The sequence below is a fragment of the Leptodactylus fuscus genome, chromosome 6 (genome assembly GCF_031893055.1).
Source record: "Leptodactylus fuscus isolate aLepFus1 chromosome 6, aLepFus1.hap2, whole genome shotgun sequence".
NCBI classification, from domain to species: Eukaryota; Metazoa; Chordata; class Amphibia; order Anura; family Leptodactylidae; genus Leptodactylus; species Leptodactylus fuscus.
Window position 1 is genome coordinate 47,352,461 of NC_134270.1, and position 4,687 is coordinate 47,357,147.

At 44.1% G+C, this 4,687-nt stretch overlaps 2 non-coding genes across 2 annotated transcripts; one reads left to right on the top strand and one right to left on the bottom strand.

Annotated features, from left to right (window-relative positions):
* The first annotated feature begins 1,473 nt into the window (after positions 1-1,473).
* Positions 1,474-1,546, top strand: TRNAF-GAA (transfer RNA phenylalanine (anticodon GAA)). The gene has a single exon. It is a non-coding gene; the product is annotated as a tRNA-Phe (tRNA).
* Positions 1,547-2,295: 749 nt separating this feature from the next.
* TRNAF-GAA (transfer RNA phenylalanine (anticodon GAA)) lies at positions 2,296-2,368 on the bottom strand. The gene has a single exon. It is a non-coding gene; the product is annotated as a tRNA-Phe (tRNA).
* Positions 2,369-4,687: the final 2,319 nt, after the last annotated feature.

A 4,687-nucleotide genomic window follows, 5' to 3' on the forward strand; every position in this document is an offset into this window, starting at 1 on the left:
GAATTCGTTTGCAGCTTTTTTATTTATAATCCATGCTGGAAAATCAAAATTAATTCATATTTTGCAAATTTTAAAATTGACAGAAAAAATTCGGCATCAATTGCAGGAGAAATACATTTTCTCATTGACTATAATGCTCACGCTGGGTTCACACCAGCGTCCAGTCTCCGTTCTCAGGTTTCCGTCTTCTGCAGACCCTATCCGGCCATAAGCGCCGGTGAGCGTTTTGTGCTCTCCGCGGTGAAACTGTTTTTTTTTTAAACCGGACACAAAGTCCTGCATGTTCAACTTTGTGTCCGGTTTAAATAAACGGTTTCGCCGCGGAGAGCACAAAACACTCCCCGGCGCTCACACCTGGACACTTTTCAAACCCATTCATTTGATTGGGTTTCAAAAATGCCTGCAAGTTTCTGTCTCCAGCCCAGTTTCGGGCAGGAAACGCAAACCTGAAAGCGGAGACCCTGGGCGCAGATGTGAACGAGCCCTTAGGCTCTATTCAGATCACGTTTTTTTATATTCATTTAGCACATCCATTTAATGGATGCAAAAGAAAAAAATGGACTCAAACTGATCGTTATTAGCTAAGGGGGCGTTCACATTTGCACCGTGTCCGCCCTGTGCCATTCCGCTGGGTTTCCTTCCTCAGCCCCGAGAAACTGGACAGGGGACGGCTACCCGGGGGTCGGCTTTAAAACCTATTCATTTGAATGGGTTTTTAAAGGTGACCGCCGGTGTTCGCCTTCAGTCTCTCCGCGGGGAAACTTTTTTTTTTGGCCAGACACAAAGTCGGACATGCAGGGCTTTGTGTCCGGTCGAAAAAAACGGTCTCTTCACGGAGAGGCCGCAGGCAGATACTAGAGGTCACCTTTAAAAACCCATTTAAATGAATGTGCTTTAAAGCTGACCGCCGGGTAGCCGTCCCCTGTCCGGTTTCTTGGGGCTGAGGATGGAAACCCAGGGGAATGGCACAGGGCGGACACGGGGTGCAAGGGTGAAAGCCCCCTCACATAGACATCAATGTTTAAAAAAACAAAAGCGATTTTAACATTATTGTCTGTGTAAATGGATGACCGTCATTTGGCGTCCGTTTAATACATGATCTGAACAGAACCTACATTTCTCAAGTCCAACCTTGCAGTATCTGTATATTTGGTTACTTCAATGACACCCTGTCTACAACACATGCTCAAGGCAGCCAATCACTGGAATACAAGAGTCTTAGCAAGGGTTAAATATCAGATCACACACGTTAGATTGTTAGATTAAGGCGTAGGAAAAGAGGGGACAATGTTTGGAGCAGCTGCGAAGGGACTGCAGGGCTGTGGCCGCTATATCCTGTGTATCTGATGAGGTCCCAAAGTTCATTCTTCCCCCTCCCCCTTTCCAACAGTTGCTCACACAGTGTGTAGATAGCGATCTTTATAGGCAGTGTTAGGCTGCATGCCATTAACCATTTATGGTACTTCTCACACAGCCGAAATAGCTCAGTTGGGAGAGCGTTAGACTGAAGATCTAAAGGTCCCTGGTTCGATCCCGGGTTTCGGCAGTAACTTTTTACAGTACTGACAACTTCAGATTTGTCAAAGCTTAGATAATAAGAAAAAACATTGTCTCTAAAAGGAATCTCCCACCACTACAATCTCCTCTTTGCCACTTATATGCTGTTATAGGGGCAGTTAGTAACCTAGCAAACATAACTTTTGCTTGCCTGGAAATTCAACTTTTAAACCGGCGCCCCACGTTGCCAAAATGCAGTGTTTTATATTACCTGTAAAGTGGATGGGATTCTGGCTAATCCCATGTAAACATTGCAGGAAAAAAATCCACAACGGATAAACTGCGTTTTCAAAAACACTAGCATGATTGTAAATCACAGCATGTCAATTATACTTGCGTAAACGCTGGCGGTTTCTGTATCAGGAAAACTCTGCGGACTTTCTGTGAAAAAGGCTGCAGATAAAAAAATTATTTCGTTTGTTTCACCTTTTAATTTTATAGATGAAACATATATTGATCTAACATATCTAATGTTAGGTTCACACCTGTGTTCAGGTTTCCGTTTGTGGGATCCGCTTGGCGACCCCACAAATGGAAACCTAATCCGCTTAAAAAAGTGGTTTCCGCTGATGTTATACTACAGGGCTTTTCTTTCCGCCTACTTGAAGCAGAATGAAGTCCAGAGTCCCCGAACAGTAGTGTGAAGCTAGCGTTATACTGGGACTGTTGCCATATCCAGTATGTACAATCTGTTTTATTACACTATAACCCCCCCAAAATAAGTTCATTGCCAAGAACTGCCGAAACCCGGGATCGAACCAGGGACCTTTAGATCTTCAGTCTAACGCTCTCCCAACTGAGCTATTTCGGCTGGGTGATGGGATATTGGACTGAGATAAGAGGGACTCTGAGTGACATGTTGGCAATAGCTGTGGAGTGACTAGGCCAGATCACTGACTACGACTACAATTCCTTCATATGTGGCTGATAGCCATGGTCAGTCAGAGGCAGTAAAGATCCTATAATTCATTAACAAGCGAATGATAGAATTTCTATTAAATTTCCAGTAAATATGCAACAAACTAATTAATTATACAAATATACAATATTAAAAAGAGTATAATATCATTAAAAATCATTAATAATTTTATTATGAAGTCAGAGTAAGGCCGGGTTCACACTACCGTTGAATTTCGTTATGAAGGTGTCTGTTAAAAAAAACTAAATAAACAAAAACAAACAAACAAACCCTGACATCTATCATAACAGACATTAACGGACACTAACGCTCGGTTCACACCTGCGTTCAGGGTCTCCGTTCTGTGGTTTCCGTCTTCTGCATGCCAGAAGACGGAAACCACAGACCGGGTCCGGCCGTGAGCGTTTTATGCTCTCCGCTGCGAAACCGGATTTTTTAATCCAGACACAGAGTAATGCATGTCTGACTCTGTGTCCGGATTATAAAACCCGGTTTTGCGGCGGAGAGCATAAAACGCTCACCGCCGCACAGCTTTCTCACCCATTCAAATGAATGGGTATGAAAGAATCCTGCAGGTTTCTGTCTCCTGCTCTGTTTTATGCAGGAAACGGAAACCTGCAGTACGGAGACCGGGCGCAGATGTGAACGAGCCCTAACTGATGTTAATGTGTCAGTTTTTTTTAACTGATCCATTTAATGGATCAAAAAAATAAAAAAGGACAAACTAGCATCAGTTAGGGCGGGTTCACATCTGCGTCCCGGCCTCCATTATGCAGGTTTCCGTTTCCTGCCCGAAACTGGTCAGGAGACGGAAACCTGCAGTCAGTTTTCAAACCAATTCATTTGAATGGGTTTGGAAACTGTCCGGCCGTTAGCTCCGATGAGTGTTTTGTGTTCTCCATGGTGAAACAGTTTTTTTTTGTTTTTTTTTTAACCGGACACAAAGTCGGACGTCAGGACTTTGTGTACGGTTACAATAAAAAATGTTTCGCCGCGGAGAACACAAAACGCTCATCGGCGCTAACGGCCGGACAGTTTCCAAACCCATTCAAATGAATTGGTCTCACAGCTGGACACTGTCTGTCGGGTTTCTGTCTTCCGTCTGCAGAAGACGGAAACCCAACAGACGGAGATCGGGTGCAGATGTGAACAAGCCCATAAACTGATACATTTTAAACGGACAGCGTTTGCAATCAGTATGTGCATCAGTCCATCTTTAATCTCAAACTGAATTACCACAGACTGATGACATAAACATGTGTGATCCAAGCATTAGCGCACATTCATATTCAATGGCCTAAATAGACGTCACGCAGCCGCAGTACTTTCAATGTATGTGGATGGGGCTTATTCACATGAATATTTTTGGATACAGTTATGTATGAGGGATCCATGATAACAGCCACCCCCTGGGTGCAAAAGCACAGAGAAAAAAAAGGTGTTTTTTACTTCTGTTTTGCACCATAGTTGTGTGAATGTAGACTTAATGCCCCTTGGTGAGTCTAAACACCTGTGAACACTTAAAGAAGCACTTTCTGGCAAATCCCATCCCCACTTCCAAGTAAAATACACGCAGCGGACATGCTGCAATTTCCAAAAGCGTTGCGATTTTGGAGATCACAGAATGTCAATTATACCTATGGATACGGCGGCGTTTTCTCTATAGATATAATTGAAGCAGAAAGTCCACAGAGGAAACCTCTGCAAACTTTCTGTGTAAAGCGCTGCAGGGAAAAACGCAATGCATTGCCGCAACGATTTTTCCTGCATCGCTCTTTTGCTGTGGAACTCGCTGTGAGGCCTTCGTCCCTCTTTCAGTCCTGTAGTTCAGTATGGAGTAGCCTTTGCTCCACAGAAATTGTACCCAATTGGAAGCATTGGTTGCTGGAAACAACCCTTCAATAGTAAATTCCAAGGGAGATGTCTACTGTCTTTAATGAGACGCCACCTAGTGGAAGTCGTAAACACGACACAAGATTACTTTGTACTAGGATACAAGAACCATTGATATCGACAATATCCTCCTCAGAAATAACTAAAATGTGACTGTACGACCGGATCAAGTCCAGTTCTCGCCTCCGACCGACTAACCATGTGCTCGGCCCAGCCTTACTCCACCCACGTGGTGAGCGCCGCAGAAATTGCCGCATGCGCAGAGTCTAGCAGCCGCTTTACCGGAAGTGACGTACGCTCTACGTCCTTTTCCTTTTG